At 42.8% G+C, this 20223-nt stretch overlaps 9 non-coding genes across 9 annotated transcripts; all 9 read right to left on the reverse strand.

Moving 5' to 3' along the window:
• Positions 1-192: 192 nt before the first annotated feature.
• On the reverse strand, positions 193-264 carry Trnat-cgu (transfer RNA threonine (anticodon CGU)). The gene has a single exon. It is a non-coding gene; the product is annotated as a tRNA-Thr (tRNA).
• A 15351-nt stretch (positions 265-15615) lies between these two features.
• Positions 15616-15689, reverse strand: Trnan-guu (transfer RNA asparagine (anticodon GUU)). Its single transcript has one exon. It is a non-coding gene; the product is annotated as a tRNA-Asn (tRNA).
• Positions 15690-16007: 318 nt separating this feature from the next.
• Positions 16008-16078, reverse strand: Trnat-cgu (transfer RNA threonine (anticodon CGU)). The gene has a single exon. It is a non-coding gene; the product is annotated as a tRNA-Thr (tRNA).
• Positions 16079-16767: 689 nt separating this feature from the next.
• Positions 16768-16841, reverse strand: Trnan-guu (transfer RNA asparagine (anticodon GUU)). Its single transcript has one exon. It is a non-coding gene; the product is annotated as a tRNA-Asn (tRNA).
• A 318-nt stretch (positions 16842-17159) lies between these two features.
• On the reverse strand, positions 17160-17231 carry Trnat-cgu (transfer RNA threonine (anticodon CGU)). The gene has a single exon. It is a non-coding gene; the product is annotated as a tRNA-Thr (tRNA).
• Positions 17232-17920: 689 nt separating this feature from the next.
• On the reverse strand, positions 17921-17994 carry Trnan-guu (transfer RNA asparagine (anticodon GUU)). Its single transcript has one exon. It is a non-coding gene; the product is annotated as a tRNA-Asn (tRNA).
• Positions 17995-18312: 318 nt separating this feature from the next.
• Positions 18313-18384, reverse strand: Trnat-cgu (transfer RNA threonine (anticodon CGU)). Its single transcript has one exon. It is a non-coding gene; the product is annotated as a tRNA-Thr (tRNA).
• A 689-nt stretch (positions 18385-19073) lies between these two features.
• Positions 19074-19147, reverse strand: Trnan-guu (transfer RNA asparagine (anticodon GUU)). The gene has a single exon. It is a non-coding gene; the product is annotated as a tRNA-Asn (tRNA).
• A 318-nt stretch (positions 19148-19465) lies between these two features.
• Positions 19466-19537, reverse strand: Trnat-cgu (transfer RNA threonine (anticodon CGU)). The gene has a single exon. It is a non-coding gene; the product is annotated as a tRNA-Thr (tRNA).
• Positions 19538-20223: the final 686 nt, after the last annotated feature.

Here is a 20223-nt window from a genome sequence, read left to right on the forward strand (position 1 = left end):
CGCTCATAAACGAATGACATTATACTACAAAATGCATACAAACCACTGTTCTGCCTATGCATTCAGAAAACCTCCTAGGCCAGTAGAATACTTGACATAGGTTGTAGAACATCCCTTTCATTCAGTGTACTGCCATGTGATAGATATTGCTCGAGGTAGCTCCGCACGTTGCAGGAAAGTTAAAAAAATGGATGCCTTCTGTGAGGTTCGAACTCACGACTCCTGGTTTACGAGACCAGTGCTCTACCACAGAGCTAAGAAGGCGGCAGCTTTGAACTTGCGAGCTATCCCCGAATTCTCACTTCATCACACTGAATCTTGCAGCCCTCGACCAGATAATTGATTTGGCGCACTGCTGCTGCTGGGAGTGTCCACATTGCCGTTCTCCAAATCTCTCGACTGTTTCGCCCTTACGATCGGCGACGACCGTCAGGCCACCAAAAGTTTGCGGTCTGCAATTTCTTGTCCTAGTGCACAGCTTGTGGGATAACGTGGCTCGACTGCGAAATGCGCCTTTCGGCTCCACTCTCTGGCTACAGTTTGCTGTTGTTCACAGTGGCACTGGCGTTGCCCATGGGGCTTCATGTAAGGCGTCGCTCGGCCAACAGCGGCCTACTGCAGACCGACACTTAAGAGACACAAAATACAAATCGACATCGAGAGACAGGCCCTGTCATATGGCACTCGCGACGTATACGCTCAAATTGAATGTAAATAAAACGTCTTTTGTAGTGGGCGTCGCTCCACTTGTGGGGCGGCGAAGAAGTTGTCGAATGAGTTGTTTGAATGTTCATTTCACGTAACAGACTATTGCCGATGCAACATATGTGGGACGGCGAAGAAGTCGTTGTTTAATGTTGAATGAAAGTTGAACATTGCCACCTTAAATCACGCGAGCCTGGCAACTAATTTGGTGGCCAGTCAGAAAGCGAAGGGAAACTTACTGACCTTAGTTCCCAGTCTGCACGGCCACATTCCTGTACAGCCCAGCTAAACGAAAAATATCCATAGTTCTTCACGGGATTAGGGCTGCTTCAATAAAATTTAAAGTTCCAAACAAGATTTTATTATCTTAAAGGCTCACACAAATTACTCGAAACTTCTGAAAATGCTAAAGACATTAAATATTGTTAATTCAGCCAATCGTTTAATAGTTCAGAGGCGACTTCTACAGCAAGTTCCTCCCGAATAGTTCATTACTCTAACTAACGGTGCTCTATTAATAGTTCGCAATAATGTTAAAAAAAAAGATTAATTCTCGCCTTAAAAGTGGAGTTAGTCACCACTTTTTTTTTAAAAAAAAAACAAAAAAAAACCATCTTTATTATTAATAATACGACACAACATTAATTTAATTATACAACATCTTAATATATAAATAAGTATGATACAAAAGTCAAATACAAGAAACTATTCCCATACTATTAACCCACCACCTCAAATAATTAGTGGGTCCTTAATACAAACTACTAATTGGCAGTGTATTACTTGTACGGCACTAACTACGGGCATGATTAATAAGCTACTTGTTAGACTACCTTACATGACTAGCTAGTGTGATCTGCAGTGTTACAGTATGTGCCAGAAGTTATACATACAAACCTACTGTTGTTTAGCCTGCCCACCGAGCTAACCCCAGTGGGCGTGCCCCTGGCACTGGGCTGGCTACGACTTTTACTTCACTGCAGTCCCTACCTTGTTTGTATGTTAGTATTTCTAGTTCTTACTTAAGCTACTTTCTACTCAAAAAATAGTTGTGCGATAATTCCAATTCCGGGTAGTGCACCTGCCATCCTTGTCCGAAGACGCGGCGGATTCCAGCCATGAAATGGCTGGCCAGATCCGCGCCTGGCGGTAGTGCAGGTGCAGCTTGGTCAAGTTCGGTTTGGTACTTGATTAGTTCCTTGCCCTAATAAAGTCCCTCATGACTTTCATCGAGATCTCATTTGCCAGACTGTTGAGGACTTTGAATGTGTCGGCACGCCGCAGCAAGGTATATGTATCTTGGCTAGGAAGTTGCGCTCTAAGTTCACTTGCCACTCCATCATACAACGTGCAGTTGTAGATGACGTGTTCGGGAGTTCCTTCCGGAGCACCACAGTCACACGCTGGTGTCGCCTGTTTACCAAATCGGCAAAGGTATGCCGGATATGGCCCATGTCCTGTCATGAAGTGCAGCAGACCCCTACTTGGCTGAAAGTATCCCATTTTTAATCTTTCTGCAACATCTGGAAGTAACTCAAAAACTCGTCTCCCTGTTCCTTCCCCTTCCCACTGACTTTGCCATAGTTCCTCCCCCCTTCTCTTGATTGCGTATTTGTCCCCTACTTGCACACCCATGATTTCCCTAGTCTTTTCAATTTTCCCCTTTGTTACCCAATACCACGCTGCCTGCTCCCTAATTTTTATATCAAGGGGACATAATCCCATAATAACTAGCAACGCCCCCCCAGGAGTAGTTCTGTAAGCCCCAGCAGACCTTAGAAGCATACTTCGCTGCACCCTCCTCACGGCCATGGCAGGCGCCACCCTCGTGAGCCTGTGTGCCCAGACCCCGCTGGCATACCCTACTAAGGAAGTCAGAATACTATTATGATATAATTTTATAAGGTGGGGGGGTAAGTGAAATCTTTTGTGTCCTATGTTTATTAAGTTATTAAGGATTTCTATCGCGCGCTGTGCAATCATTTCTATGTGCGTCGCGTAATTCCATTTTTCGTCTATTACTACTCCAAGATACCTAGCTTCGCGTCGCCGGAGAACTGGGGCTCCCGCAATCCTGACAGTTGGATTTCTTATCAGACTGCCTTTTAGTAGAAGATATGTTGATTTGTGTGGTGCAATTTTCATTTTTGCCTCTCGGCACCATTCCTGGAGAATTTGCATTGACCTTTCCACTTTTGGCTCTAAGTCTTCTCGGCTACGGCCACCTACCAGCAGGAGGAGGTCGTCAGCGTAGGCTATCACGTCTAGCACATCTCTACATTGTTGTAACCTGACTAACAGGGGCTCTATGTTTACATCCCAAAAGAGTGGCCCCAGGACCGATCCCTGGGGGCACCCCTTCGTACAGGTCTTACTTACTCTCTCGCTAGGCGATGATAGCCAGACCTCCCTGTCCATGCAATAGCTCCTCAGACAGCCATACAGGGGCCCTGGACACTCCATCTCACGCAAACGCGAGAAGAGCGAGGGCCACCAGAGGTTGTCAAAGGCGCCACTGATGTCCACCATGATGCCTACGACATACTTGTGCGTGGATGAGCCACAGACCTCAGCCGCCAGGGCGATTGCGTCAGACGCTGATCGCCCCGGCCTAAAGCCGAACTGCCTGTCACTCATTCCACGCAGCATCCTATGTGCTGTCAGTCTGTCCGCCAGCAGCCTCTCCAGCAGCTTCCCCATGATGTCTAACAGGCATATAGGTCTATAGGATTTGGGATCCATGGGGTCCTTGTCCTTTCCTTTTTGTATGATCACTACATTTGCAGTCTTCCATACTCTCGGAAATTTCCCAGCTGTGAGACACTCATTGAAGAGCCGCGTTAGAGGAGCCACCAGCTGTGGGGCGAGGAACTGTACCACCTCCGCTACAATGCCGTCCGGTCCTGGCGCCTTCCCCTTCTTTAATGATTTGATATGTGCTGCGACTTCTGCTTCAGAGAAAGGGTACACTCTAGTATCATTGGTATATTCTAGAGAATCCTCCCTGCGGATTTGCCTTTGAGAGTCATCATCATCATGTTCATCATCGTCCGGTAGCAGAGTGCGCAGAAGAACTTCAGCAGTTTCCTTCCACGACTCTGTCAGTCACCACTTGCCACGCGGAATTATACTTCACACGGACGGCACAATAACAGTTTGTTACCGAAGTCTAAACGATCCAGGACGGTGTACAGTCCTCGCGATTTTCAATGTCCGTTTACATTGCTAAGTACGCGCATGTCACAGCCCGCTATGACGTCACCCGAGGCGAGGCGCGATCGGACGTTAAGCTCGCGTGGACTAGGTGTTGGTCTAATGCGGAGTGAGCTCACTACTGCCTCTGCCGCTCTTTTTATATAGCTCCGGCGCGTACCGCCAAGAGAGCATCTGTTCTTACCGTTCCTATGCAGATGCCTGCAGCCTCCAAATGATCGCTATCTCAGGCACATAATCTTAAATATCACATTTAATAATAGCTTTACAAACTTCTCAATTTTTGTATACATACATCTGAGCAGTACAGAAGCACGTAGAAAATCTCAGCCCGCTAAAATTAAAACTTTACTCTCTAGAATTTTTACAATGGAACTAACGGTAGATTGTTACCTCTGAACCATAGCTTTATCAAGACTTGTATCAGCTGTTAATTATGCTACAAGACTAAAACTTGGTGTAGCTTTGTTAATTGTCCTATCTGATCATTGGTCTTAAAGAATTTGTTTTATCATTAAAATTTAAAGTACTTAATCTATAATGCTTATGTACATTTTACTCACAAAAGTAGTTTTTACTAAATTACTAAAAAAACTAGAAGAGGTAACTGATTGTGGTATTTCCATTATTATTATTAGGGTGAACTGAAGCATCCTACCAATTTTCAATATTGTAGCTCTATTATTTCGCGCCTCTGATTTTTCCGAAAAACGCGGATTCTGGAGTCAATTTTAGTTTTATGGTTTTGGAAACCAGCACCACTAATTAATGACTTCTTACTGCACCTTCTCACCAAATTTTGGCTTCCTAGCGTCATTATTTAGCGCCTCCTATTTTTCTTTCAAAACGTGAATTTTACGTAAACTACTAATTTTATAACATTAAGATTTGTTACCTGAAACATTATTACATAGAACTATACTTTAACAAAGTTTTACACACAAATCTTAATTTTTACTTTTATGTTAAATGTAGTGCAATACTATATGCAGGCGCGTTACGATGACGTGACGCTACTAGCAGTGAACTAGGGTAAGTCCCGTGCACTCGCTCGCCTCTGTATCTTATACATGACACAGCGCTTGCTTTGCTTCATCACCCCCTTTTTAATTTTCGTGAAAATCTATTTTTTGAACAAAATTAAATTTCTAAAAGAACAAACAAGCGATGGATTACTTTAGTATACCTCTTTCAACTTAAGTTGCTTCTTCTTAGGAAATTCCTTATTACTACATACACAAAATAACCATACTCATATACACATAGAAAACCTAGTACAGAAGACATTCACAAATTATTTACATACATTTACATGGAAATATAAATTTTTCAATGGTTACAAAATAGTTATTTTTTTTTTTTAAATCAGTCTCTTCCTGAAAAAGAAAATACACACGACTTTTATCACTGCAACGCACTCACATTTTTCTTTTACTATAATACTCGGCACTGTGGTGGGTGTCCTATTGTAACACTCATTTAATTTCACTGATTGACAAAATTGTGGGAGGAAATTGTATTCACTGTGGTTTGCGTCTCTACTTCCAATCTCCCTACCAAATTGTTGTCAGTCATTCATGCAGCCTGCATGTCCCTGAGAAACAGACAACACAGTCTAAGTTTCTGTTTTCAACTTATATCTAAGGTAGGACAAAGTACATTTTATAGTTTACATTCTGGCACTATTTTACTAATTGTGAAGTTGTCAGAAAGACATTTAGCACTAAGTCGTATCTGATACAATAGCTCCTACTTTCTTCTTTCATAAATAATCTTTTAGGTTCCTAAATAGTGAAAATTCTTTTAGCAAATTAATATATTAAGATCTTGCTTCAACTTAGAAAATTGAGTAACCTTTTAGTTTTAATGTACTCTGGCTTAATTATCGTATGGATTAGTTCATCAAAGAAGTCATTTGCTGACCAGCACTTTGCTTTATTGTATGAATTACTAAAGAAATTAGTTATTTTCAGTATACCGATTCCAAATTTCTGCATTTTCCAATATTTGTGTGTTTCTGTTGTCTGTTTAACTATTTATTTGCCTCAAGCAAGATTTAGCGTTTTTCACCATTTCACGAGACGTGAGGGAATTATTCTTTAATCCTACATCATTTACTTCAATTTACTTACTTCACTTCTTCACCTTATTCATTTTCTCCCTTTTCTTCCAGATTCAAAATACTTCATTTCTCCACTTCTTTCTCCCTTTTCCTTTTGTCAGCCTATTGACGTCCTGTTTCTATATATTTGGTGCGATCCTCACACCACTTCCACACATCTCCATTTATTTAATTCTAAAACGCCATTGCTTGCCTCTATGAGCATTACCTTCTTACGCTGTTTTCCTTCAGACAACCTTATTTCTAGCAACATACTACCTTCTGCATAATCTCATGGATTATTCATATTCATACTGTACTTCGTATACTGCAAAGTGTCTCTCTTAGTTGTAGTTTCTAACCCTTTACAATTACATGAAATATTTTAATTTATTTATTTTAGCCATGTTTGCCTCTTATTGGTACTCAGACTTTTGTTTTGCCATTCACTAGGTAGATCCTTACTAAGAATACTTAAAACCTAATAGCATATATACAACATGAAGACATATGTGATTCTTACCTGTTATGATAGACCAGAAGAAGGGAATGAAACTTGAAAAGGAAATAAAGTTTCACCCAGCTGGGACTGCACGGTACGCCAAACCGTGTATCCGCCAAAGAGTGGCAGACTCCCTACAGTAATTAATTACTGTTAATTTTAAATTCCTTTAGATCCACAATATTTCTTAGACCTAGTTCTCTCTTACTCTTTGGATATTCCAAACGATAGGCATTTGCATGAGGTTTACTTACTATTCTAAATGGTCCATGATATACATGCATAAACTTTTTAGTTTCTGCAGAAATTTTCTTTGATTTTTCTTTTGTTTTGACCAGCACTAGCTCACCTCTGTATCTTTGTTCGTCAGCAATTTGCTTTGTTGATTGTACCTTTTCCTCTATTTCCTTTAGGATGTGTCTCTCTTCAACCTTAGCACTTTCCTCATTCTCACTGAAAACCAAATTTTCCTGCAAGTATCCTTTATTCTTTATTACTCTAATAGGCAGTTCCCAAGTTTCATTACTACCGCCTATATGACTTCCTATAAAAGACTCTCTTATCACTTTAGAGTCAGGTAAAGTTAAAATTAAGTTGTTCTGATCAAAATTGATCCTTCCCTGGTACTTTGATAAGAAATCAGTACCAATCAACATATCAACACTTAAGCCTAGCACAATCAAACAAGGATGATCTATTACTACGTCATTTATACCAATGGGTATCAAAGCTTCGTGTTGAACTGGTCTAGAGACTTTTCCAGTAGCACCTATAATCTTTAAGCCACTTACTTTCATAACTGTTAACTTCTCTTTATTGGGTATGGTGTCAAAAAATGTTTGTGATAAAGCTCTTGCTTCACTGCCACTGTCAAGCAGACAACGCACAGTGACTCCTGATATGTTTACTTTGATAACAGGGTGAGTTATTTTACATTGAACAGGTTGCTCACACACCTCGTCTAATAAATCTCGTTCTATGTTCTTCCAGCTAAAGTAATTCTGATCAGTTGCAATTACATTTACATTTACATCCTGGGGCTCATCATGCTCTATAATCTTAGCTGCTTTCTCTAACCTGTCCACTAACTTTAAATCGAAGCATCTGACGACTTTTTCTACTTTTGTTTGCTGCACATCAGCCAAACTATCCTCTACCTCTGAGCAACTGCGTCCCTGCGCAATATTGCTGTTCATAAGAATGTCGTCACCTTCAACCATTTGTGGCACGTTTACACAGCTACTAGATTCTTTCACCTTGTTACTATTTCTACCCCCTTCATTCATCATTTCCTCCTCTCTAAAATTTTGCAGTACTGATTCTACTTCTGCTACTTCTACTTCAGCTTTTAGATTGCCATTTTCATCGAAGATGTAAGCTTTTACTTCATCATTATTCCCATCAGACTCAAACCCATTATCTATTTCTTCCCCATTATCTACCTTGAGTTCCTGTTCTTCCTTGACCCATTTTTCTAGTGTATCCAAAATACTATCCACTATTTTGTGAGAGTGGCTTAACACATCACTGGTATTATCTGTATTTATTTCGTCATCCATGTTGTCTGTCTGTGTATGTTGGCTGATTGTCTGTGTTTCCGTTACTGGCTGTGTTACTGTTACCGCCTGGTGAGCGCCAGTTTCCTCATAGACGGGATTTAGTTTCCCACACGCGGCCTGTTGTGTTCATCTGTGACACCACTAGATATAGTAGCATCATGACTCCCTTCTTGTCTTAATGGCATAGTATTTACTTCTCCACTTTCGTCATAGTAGTTGTTACGACCCCCCATGAACCATGGACCTTGCCGTTGGTGGGGAGGCTTGCGTGCCTCAGCGATACAGATGGCCGTACGGTAGGTGCAACCACAACGGAGGGGTATCTGTTGAGAGGCCAGACAAACGTGTGGTTCTTGAAGAGGGGCAGCAGCCTTTTCAGTAGTTGCAGGGGCAACAGTCTGGATGATTGACTGATCTGGCCTTGCAATATTAACCAAAACGGCCTTGCTGTAATGGTACTGCGAACGGCTGAAAGCAAGGGGAAACTACAGCCGTAATTTTTCCCGAGGACATGCAGCTTTACTGTATGATTAAATGATGATGGCATCCTCTTGGGTAAAATATTCCGGAGGTAAAATAGTCCCCCATTCGGATCTCCGGGCGGGGACTACTCAGGAGGATGTCGTTATCAGGAGAAAGAAAACTGGCGTTCTACGGATCGGAGCGTGGAATGTCAGATCCCTTAATCGGGCAGGTAGGTTAGAAAATTTAAAAAGGGAAATGGATAGGTTAAAGTTAGATATAGTGGGAATTAGTGAAGTTCGGTGGCAGGAGGAACAAGACTTCTGGTCAGGTGACTACAGGGTTATAAACACAAAATCAAATAGGGGTAATGCAGGAGTAGGTTTAATAATGAATAGGAAAATAGGAATGCGGGTAAGCTACTACAAACAGCATAGTGAACGCATTATTGTGGCCAAGATAGATACGAAGCCCACACCTACTACAGTAGTACAAGTTTATATGCCAACTAGCTCTGCAGATGATGAAGAAATTGAAGAAATGTACGATGAAATAAAAGAAATTATTCAGATAGTGAAGGGAGACGAAAATTTAATAGTAATGGGTGACTGGAATTCGAGTGTAGGAAAAGGGAGAGAAGGAAACATAGTAGGTGAATATGGATTGGGGCTAAGAAATGAAAGAGGAAGCCGCCTAGTAGAATTTTGCACGGAGCACAACTTAATCATAGCTAACACTTGGTTTAAGAATCATGAAAGAAGGTTGTATACGTGGAAGAACCCTGGAGATACTAAAAGGTATCAGATAGATTATATAATGGTAAGACAGAGATTTAGGAACCAGGTTTTAAGTTGTAAGACATTTCCAGGGGCAGATGTGGACTCTGACCACAATCTATTGGTTATGACCTGTAGATTAAAACTGAAGAAACTGCAAAAATGTGGGAAATTAAGGAGATGGGACCTGGATAAACTGAAAGAACCAGAGGTTGTACAGAGTTTCAGAGAGAGCATAAGGGAACAATTGACAGGAATAGGGGAAAGAAGTACAGTAGAAGAAGAATGGGTAGCTCTGAGGGATGTAGTAGTGAAGGCAGCAGAGGATAAAGTAGGTACAAAGACGAGGGCTGCTAAAAATCCTTGGGTAACAGAAGAAATATTGAATTTAATTGATGAAAGGAGAAAATATAAAAATGCAGTAAATGAAGCAGGCAAAAAGGAATACAAACGTCTGAAAAATGAGATCGACAGGAAGTGCAAAATGGCTAAACAGGGATGGCTAGAGGACAAATGTAAGGATGTAGAAGCTTATCTCACTAGGGGTAAGATAGATACTGCCTACAGGAAAATTAAAGAGACCTTTGGAGAGAAGAGAACCACGTGTATGAATATCAAGAGCTCAGATGGCAGCCCAGTTCTAAGCAAAGAAGGGAAGGCAGAAAGGTGGAAGGAGTATATAGAAGGTTTATACAAGGGCGATGTACTTGAGGACAATATTATGGAAATAGAAGAGGATGTAGATGAAGACGAAATGGGAGATACGATACTGCGTGAAGAGTTTGACAGAGCACTGAAAGACCTGAGTCGAAACAAGGCCCCCGGAGTAGACAACATTCCATTAGAACTACTGACGGCCTTGGGAGAGCCAGTCATGACAAAACTCTACCAGCTGGTGAGCAAGATGTATCAGACAGGCGAAATACCCTCAGACTTCAAGAAGAATATAATAATTCCAATCCCAAAGAACGCAGGTGCTGACAGATGTGAAAATTACCGAACTATCAGTTTAATAAGCCACGGCTGCAAAATACTAACGCGAATTCTTTACAGACGAATGGAAAAACTGGTAGATGCAGACCTCGGGGAGGATCAGTTTGGATTCCGTCGAAATGTTGGAACACGTGAGGCAATACTGACCTTACGACTTATCTTAGAAGAAAGATTAAGAAAAGGCAAACCTACGTTTCTAGCATTTGTAGACTTAGAGAAAGCTTTTGACAATGTTGACTGGAATACTCTTTTTCAAATTCTAAAGGTGGCAGGGGTAAAATACAGGGAGCGAAAGGCTATTTATAATTTGTACAGAAACCAGATGGCAGTAATAAGAGTCGAGGGGCATGAAAGGGAAGCAGTGGTTGGGAAAGGAGTGAGACAGGGTTATAGCCTCTCCCCGATGTTATTCAATCTGTATACTGAGCAAGCAGTAAAGGAAACAAAAGAAAAATTTGGAGTAGGTATTAAAATTCATGGAGACGAAGTAAAAACTTTGAGGTTCGCCGATGACATTGTAATTCTGTCAGAGACGGCAAAGGACTTGGAAGAGCAGTTGAACGGAATGGACAGTGTCTTGAAAGGAGGATATAAGATGAACATTAACAAAAGCAAAACGAGGATAATGGAATGTAGTCAAATTAAATCGGGTGATGCTGAGGAAATTAGATTAGGAAATGAGACACTTAAAGTAGTAAAGGAGTTTTGCTATTTAGGAAGTAAAATAACTGATGATGGTCGAAGTAGAGAGGATATAAAATGTAGACTGGCAATGGCAAGGAAAGCGTTTCTGAAGAAGAGAAATTTGTTAACATCGAATATAGATTTATGTATCAGGAAGTCGTTTCTGAAAGTATTTGTTTGGAGTGTAGCCATGTATGGAAGTGAAACATGGACGATAACTAGTTTGGACAAGAAGAGAATAGAAGCTTTCGAAATGTGGTGCTACAGAAGAATACTGAAGATAAGGTGGATAGATCACGTATCTAATGAGGAGGTATTGAATAGGATTGGGGAGAAGAGAAGTTTGTGGCACAACTTGACTAGAAGAAGGGATCGGTTGGTAGGACATGTTTTGAGGCATCAAGGGATCACAAATTTAGCATTGGAGGGCAGCGTGGAGGGTAAAAATCGTAGAGGGAGACCGAGAGATGAGTACACTAAGCAGATTCAGAAGGATGTAGGTTGCAGTAGGTACTGGGAGATGAAGCAGCTTGCGCAGGATAGAGTAGCATGGAGAGCTGCATCAAACCAGTCTCAGGACTGAAGACAACAACAACAACAGTTGTTACGAAAGCGTGGTGAGTATCTACCCCCTCTTCCTCTGCCACGGCTTTGGTTTCGATAGTTTGTTTTGGTGTGCCTAACTTCCATATTTCTAACGTTCACGTTTCCATTATTTTGTACGTGATTGTTAGAAGATTTGTTATTCTGCTGCACCTGCTCCTCAGCAGCAGCTACTCTTTCCACTCTTTCCAGATATTCAATAAATTTGTCTATATTATCTCTAGGGGCGGAAATGATCCTCTTCTGCCAGTACCATGGCAGCTTACCTTCTAAACCCATAATGATCATATCTGGCTTCATCTTTTCTGTCAAATGTGACAGTCTTGAAACCCACTTCCTAGCGAAATCCTTTACTGATTCACGCCCTGGGAAAAACTTCTTACCACTCCAGAATTCCCTTAACACATCATTCTGTTTGTTATGTGACCAGTATTCGTTGAGAAATGCAGACTTAAATTCAGATAAAGTTTTACATTTGATCATTACATCCGCTGACCATCGCAAAGCATCACCTGACAAATGACTTCTTATAAATGAAATTTTTTCTCTTTCTGACCAAGTGTTGGGGAGAACATCCTCAAAGTCATTCCAAAATTCAAGAGGGTGAATGTACTTATCAGGATCAAAGCGCAAAAACTGTCGACACCCTATAAAAGCGGCGTCAACTGAAGTCACATGCTGTACAGTAGAATGACTAGAATTAACAGAGGTTACTCTATTTTCTAGGTTAGCAATGTTAGTATTTAATTCCTCTACTTGTGACTCTACTGCTTCTATCCTGGCAGAACATCTTTGTTCCACTGCACCACGAATTTCGGTACAGGTTTCTTTTACTTTCTCAATGTTTTTCTGACAAGTATCTACTTTAATTTGTACCTCTTTAACTTTGTCAGAGCAAAGTTTGGACTCGTTGCTCAATCTTTCGGACAACCTCACTTCCAAAAGTTCATCTGCCTCTTGATAATTTTTTTGAATTTGATCTATTTCACATTTGAAAGTACTATGCATTTTAGTTAACTGTTGCCCTACTTTTACTTGAATGTCATGATGAATAGCATCTATCTTATAATTCAAACTATTCCATTTTGATTGCAGTTCTTCTTTGAGTTCTTTATTACTATCCTCAATTTTAGCCTCAATTTTATTTTCCAACCCTTTATTACTATTTTCAATTTTAGCCTCAGTTTTATTTTGGTTTGATTCGAGTTTGGCAAACAGTATTTGCATCCAATCCGGAGCTTCTACCTTGATTCTTTGTATCTCTTGACTTGACTGAGCTGGAGATATATTGAGCTCAGTTTCACTACCTGACAAAGTTAGCAACTCTACTGGCTTCCTTTTGACTTCTATTTCACTTATTGATTGCATCCCTGCACTCTCATTTAAATTAAAGTCATAATTTACTGGTGACAAATTACGTTCTAGTTCAATATTTGAGGGATTAATGGAACCATCCTCATTAAACTCAATTCCTGATCCTGAGGATTCTTGGTCAGAGACCGGTTCCCTTCTGAAATGTACACTACTTTCCATATCTTTTAGTTTGTTAGCAGCAGTTAATAAATATTTTAAAAGTCTTTGACTTAACTTAAATGCTTGATTTCGACGAATGATGTCGTCGCGGTGTACCAGCAATCGTGATGCGACGCGTCGCGACGTATTGAAGGCAGCAGCAGCAGCTGTAGCGTCGAGTACCGCCGCAGGAATCGCCTACTGCAATAGCTCCAGGGGGGGGGGGGGGGGGGGCAGCAAGGCACCGTTGACCGCTCGGCGCAGCCGGCAGCTGTCTCGCAGATCAGCGCAGCTCCGCGATGACGCACCGTCTTCCTTTAGTCTCAGCGCCGTCGGCAGCCGGGATCCAGCATCGTCGCCTTCCTCACCATCGTCACTAACCAACGTACAGCGGTAGACACTTATTGTTTATACACTACACCCGCCTTTACTGGTAACACTGTTCCCACACTAGTTCAATTCAGTGTCCTGTTATTGCCTACCGAGTTCGTTAATTTATACCAATCGCTTTCACACATCGAGCACTTTTATTTGCTTTTAATTCAGTTTTCCCGGCCGATAAGCACCATATGTGGGGCGGCGAAGAAGTCGTCGAATGAGTTGTTTGAATGTTCATTTCACGTAACAGACTATTGCCGATGCAACATATGTGGGACGGCGAAGAAGTCGTTGTTTAATGTTGAATGAAAGTTGAACATTGCCACCTTAAATCACGCGAGCCTGGCAACTAATTTGGTGGCCAGTCAGAAAGCGAAGGGAAACTTACTGACCTTAGTTCCCAGTCTGCACGGCCACATTCCTGTACAGCCCAGCTAAACGAAAAATATCCATAGTTCTTCACGGGATTAGGGCTGCTTCAATAAAATTTAAAGTTCCAAACAAGATTTTATTATCTTAAAGGCTCACACAAATTACTCGAAACTTCTGAAAATGCTAAAGACATTAAATATTGTTAATTCAGCCAATCGTTTAATAGTTCAGAGGCGACTTCTACAGCAAGTTCCTCCCGAATAGTTCATTACTCTAACTAACGGTGCTCTATTAATAGTTCGCAATAATGTTAAAAAAAAAGATTAATGCTCGCCTTAAAAGTGGAGTTAGTCACCACTTGCCACGCGGAATTATACTTCACACGGACGGCACAATAACAGTTTGTTACCGAAGTCTAAACGATCCAGGACGGTGTACAGTCCTCGCGATTTTCAATGTCCGTTTACATTGCTAAGTACGCGCATGTCACAGCCCGCTATGACGTCACCCGAGGCGAGGCGCGATCGGACGTTAAGCTCGCGTGGACTAGGCGTTGGTCTAATGCGGAGTGAGCTCACTACTGCCTCTGCCGCTCTTTTTATATAGCTCCGGCGCGTACCGCCAAGAGAGCATCTGTTCTTACCGTTCCTATGCAGATGCCTGCAGCCTCCAAATGATCGCTATCTCAGGCACATAATCTTAAATATCACATTTAATAATAGCTTTACAAACTTCTCAATTTTTGTATACATACATCTGAGCAGTACAGAAGCACGTAGAAAATCTCAGCCCGCTAAAATTAAAACTTTACTCTCTAGAATTTTTAAAATGGAACTAACGGTAGATTGTTACCTCTGAACCATAGCTTTATCAAGACTTGTATCAGCTGTTAATTATGCTACAAGACTAAAACTTGGTGTAGCTTTGTTAATTGTCCTATCTGATCATTGGTCTTAAAGAATTTGTTTTATCATTAAAATTTAAAGTACTTAATCTATAATGCTTATGTACATTTTACTCACAAAAGTAGTTTTTACTAAATTACTAAAAAAACTAGAAGAGGTAACTGATTGTGGTATTTCCATTATTATTATTAGGGTGAACTGAAGCATCCTACCAATTTTCAATATTGTAGCTCTATTATTTCGCGCCTCTGATTTTTCCGAAAAACGCGGATTCTGGAGTCAATTTTAGTTTTATGGTTTTGGAAACCAGCACCACTAATTAATGACTTCTTACTGCACCTTCTCACCAAATTTTGGCTTCCTAGCGTCATTATTTAGCGCCTCCTATTTTTCTTTCAAAACGTGAATTTTACGTAAACTACTAATTTTATAACATTAAGATTTGTTACCTGAAACATTATTACATAGAACTATACTTTAACAAAGTTTTACACACAAATCTTAATTTTTACTTTTATGTTAAATGTAGTGCAATACTATATGCAGGCGCGTTACGATGACGTGACGCTACTAGCAGTGAACTAGGGTAAGTCCCGTGCACTCGCTCGCCTCTGTATCTTATACATGATACAGCGCTTGCTTTGCTTCACACTGCAGTGTCACACATGGTGAATAAATAGGAAAACAGTAGAACGTCTGTGTAGGGCCATGTTTTTACCTACAGTGCCACCTGCCTGAATGTGTATAAGCATCTGTGGCATCACTCCTTCGCAGCCAAATTGCCACACTAGCTGTGTATCTCTAACAAAGTTGACGTATGTCCTCACCTCGGTGACGGTTAAAACGATTTCGCCCCCGGGTGGGCTCGAACCACCAACCTTTCGGTTAACAGCCGAACGCGCTAGCCGATTGCGCCACAGAGGCGTCGATTTTTGCTCACTTTTGCTCTCTATATCAACGCAATTCGTACACATTCTGCAGGAATCTCGCAGAATGGTAGCATCTGCTTATGCCTCTTCACATGGATAACGTGCATGCACACTGTAGCGACGCTCATAAACGAATGACTTTATACTACAAAATGCATACAAACCACTGTTCTGCCTATGCATTCAGAAAACCTCCTAGGCCAGTAGAATACTTGACATAGGTTGTAGAACATCCCTTTCATTCAGTGTACTGCCATGTGATAGATATTGCTCGAGGTAGCTCCGCACGTAGCAGGAAAGTTAAAAAAATGGATGCCTTCTGTGAGGTTCGAACTCACGACTCCTGGTTTACGAGACCTTGCTCTACCACTGAGCTAAGAAGGCGGCAGCTTTGAATTTGCGAGCTATCCCCGAATTCTCACTTCATCACACTGAATCTTGCAGCCCTCGACCAGATAATTGATTTGGCGCACTGCTGCTGCTGGGAGTGTCCACATTGCCGTTCTCCAAATCTCTCGACTGTTTCGCCCTTACGATCGGCGACGACCGTCAGGCCACCAAAAGTTTGCGGTCTGCAATTTCTTGTCCTAGTGCACAGCTTGTGGGATAACGTGGCTCGACTGCGAAATGCGCCTTTCGGCTCCACTCTCTGGCTACAGTTTGCTGTTGTTCACAGTGGCACTGGCGTTGCCCATGGGGCTTCATGTAAGGCGACTGCACGTCGCTCGGCCAACAGCGGCCTACTGCAGACCGACACTTAAGAGACACAAAATACAAATCGACATCGAGAGACAGGCCCTGTCATATGGCACTCGCGACGTATACGCTCAAATTGAATGTAAATAAACCGTCTTTCGTAGTGGGCGTCGCTCCACTGCAGTGTCACACATGGTGAATACATAGGAAAACAGTAGAACGTCTGTGTAGGGCCATGTTTTTACCTACAGTGCCACCTGCCTGAATGTGTATAAGCATCTGTGGCATCACTCCTTCGCAGCCAAATTGCCACACTAGCTGTGTATCTCTAACAAAGTTGATGTATGTCCTCACCTCGGTGACGGTTAAAACGATTTCGCCCCCGGGTGGGCTAGAACCACCAACCTTCCGGTTAACAGCCGAACGCGCTAGCCAATTGCGCCACGGAGGCGTTGACTTTGGCTCACTTGTGCTCTCTATATCAACGCAATTCGTACACATTCTGCAGGAATCTCGCAGAATGGAAGCATCTGCTTATGCCTCTTCACATGGATAACGTGCATGCACACTATAGCGACACTCATAAACGAATGACATTATACTACAAAATGCATACAAACCACTGTTCTGCCTATGCATTCAGAAAACCTCCTAGGCCAGTAGAATACTTGACATAGGTTGTAGAACATCCCTTTCATTCAGTGTACTGCCATGTGATAGATATTGCTCGAGGTAGCTCCGCACGTTGCAGGAAAGTTAAAAAAATGGATGCCTTCTGTGAGGTTCGAACTCACGACTCCTGGTTTACGAGACCAGTGCTCTACCACGGAGCTAAGAAGGCGGCAGCTTTGAATTTGCGAGCTATCCCCGAATTCTCACTTCATCACACTGAATCTTGCAGCCCTCGACCAGATAATTGATTTGGCGCACTGCTGCTGCTGGGAGTGTCCACATTGCCGTTCTCCAAATCTCTCGACTGTTTCGCCCTTACGATCGGCGACGACCGTCAGGCCACCAAAAGTTTACGGTCTGCAATTTCTTGTCCTAGTGCACAGCTTATGGGATAACGTGGCTCGACTGCGAAATGCGCCTTTCGGCTCCACTCTCTGGCTACAGTTTGCTGTTGTTCACAGTGGCACTGGCGTTGCCCATGGGGCTTCATGTAAGGCGACTGCACGTCGCTCGGCCAACAGCGGCCTACTGCAGACCGACACTTAAGAGACACAAAATACAAATCGACATCGAGAGACAGGCCCTGTCATATGGCACTCGCGACGTATACGCTCAAATTGAATGTAAATAAAACGTCTTTCGTAGTGGGCGTCGCTCCACTGCAGTGTCACACATGGTGAATACATAGGAAAACAGTAGAACGTCTGTGTAGGGCCATGTTTTTACCTACAGTGCCACCTGCCTGAATGTGTATAAGCATCTGTGGCATCACTCCTTCGCAGCCAAATTGCCACACTAGCTGTGTATCTCTAACAAAGTTGACGTATGTCCTCACCTCGGTGACGGTTAAAACGATTGCGCCCCCGGGTGGGCTCGAACCACCAACCTTTCGGTTAACAGCCGAACGCGCTAGCCGATTGCGCCACGGAGGCGTCGATTTTGGCTCACTTTTGCTCTCTATATCAACGCAATTCGTACACATTCTGCAGGAATCTCGCAGAATGGTAGCATCTGCTTATGCCTCTTCACATGGATAACGTGCATGCACACTGTAGCGACGCTCATAAACGAATGACATTATACTACAAAATGCATACAAACCACTGTTCTGCCTATGCATTCAGAAAACCTCCTAGGCCAGTAGAATACTTGACATAGGTTGAAGAACATCCCTTTCATTCAGTGTACTGCCATGTGATAGATATTGCTCGAGGTAGCTCCGCACGTTGCAGGAAAGTTAAAAAAATGGATGCCTTCTGTGAGGTTCGAACTCACGACTCCTGGTTTACGAGACCAGTGTTCTACCACTGAGCTAATAAGGCGGCAGCTTTGAATTTGCGAGCTATCCCCGAATTCTCACTTCATCACACTGAATCTCTCAGCCCTCGACCAGATAATTGATTTGGCGCACTGCTGCTGCTGGGAGTGTCCACATTGCCGTTCTCCAAATCTCTCGACTGTTTCGCCCTTACGATCGGCGACGACCGTCAGGCCACCAAACGTTTGCGGTCTGCAATTCCTTGTCCTAGTGCACAGCTTGTGGGATAACGTTGCTCGACTGCGAAATGCGCCTTTCGGCTCCACTCTCTGGCTACAGTTTGCTGTTGTTCACAGTGGCACTGGCGTTGCCCATGGGGCTTCATGTAAGGCGACTGCACGTCGCTCGGCCAACAGCGGCCTACTGCAGACCGACACTTAAGAGACACAAAATACAAATCGACATCGAGAGACAGGCCCTGTCATATGGCACTCGCGACGTATACGCTCAAATTGAATGTAAATAAAACGTCTTTTGTAGTGGGCGTCGCTCCACTGCAGTGTCACACATGGTGAATACATAGGAAAACAGTAGAACGTCTGTGTAGGGCCATGTTTTAACCTACAGTGCCACCTGCCTGAATGTGTATAAGCATCTGTGGCATCACTCCTTCGCAGCCAAATTGCCACACTAGCTGTGTATCTCTAACAAAGTTGATGTATGTCCTCACCTCGGTGACGGTTAAAACGATTTCGCCCCCGGGTGGGCTCGAACCACCAACCTTCCGGTTAACAGCCGAACGCGCTAGCCAATTGCGCCACGGAGGCGTCGATTTTGGCTCACTTTTGCTCTCTATATCAACGCAATTCGTACACATTCTGCAGGAATCTCGCAGAATGGTAGCATCTGCTTATGCCTCTTCACATGGATAACGTGCATGCACACTGTAGCGACGCTCATAAACGAATGACATTATACTACAAAATGCATACAAACCACTGTTCTGCCTATGCATTCAGAAAACCTCCTAGGCCAGTAGAATACTTGTCATAGGTTGAAGAACATCCCTTTCATTCAGTGTACTGCCATGTGATAGATATTGCTCGAGGTAGCTCCGCACGTTGCAGGAAAGTTAAAAAAATGGATGTCTTCTGTGAGGTTCGAACTCACGACTCCTGGTTTACGAGACCAGTGTTCTACCACTGAGCTAATAAGGCGGCAGCTTTGAATTTGCGAGCTATCCCCGAATTCTCACTTCATCACACTGAATCTTGCAGCCCTCGACCAGATAATTGATTTGGCGCACTGCTGCTGCTGGGAGTGTCCACATTGCCGTTCTCCAAATCTCTCGACTGTTTCGCCCTTACGATCGGCGACGACCGTCAGGCCACCAAACGTTTGCGGTCTGCAATTTCTTGACCGAGTGCACAGCTTGTGGGATAACGTGGCTCGACTGCGAAATGCGCCTTTCGGCTCCACTCTCTGGCTACAGTTTGCTGTTGTTCACAGTGGCACTGGCGTTGCCCATGGGGCTTCATGTAAGGCGACTGCACGTCGCTCGGCCAACAGCGGCCTACTGCAGACCGACACTTAAGAGACACAAAATACAAATCGACATCGAGAGACAGGCCCTGTCATATGGCACTCGCGACGTATACGCTCAAATTGAATGTAAATAAAACGTCTTTTGTAGTGGGCGTCGCTCCACTGCAGTGTCACACATGGTGAATACATAGGAAAACAGTAGAACGTCTGTGTAGGGCCATGTTTTAACCTACAGTGCCACCTGCCTGAATGTGTATAAGCATCTGTGGCATCACTCCTTCGCAGCCAAATTGCCACACTAGCTGTGTATCTCTAACAAAGTTGATGTATGTCCTCACCTCGATGACGGTTAAAACGA

This window comes from Schistocerca gregaria, chromosome 5, assembly GCF_023897955.1.
Source record: "Schistocerca gregaria isolate iqSchGreg1 chromosome 5, iqSchGreg1.2, whole genome shotgun sequence".
In the NCBI taxonomy this organism is placed as follows: domain Eukaryota; kingdom Metazoa; phylum Arthropoda; class Insecta; order Orthoptera; family Acrididae; genus Schistocerca; species Schistocerca gregaria.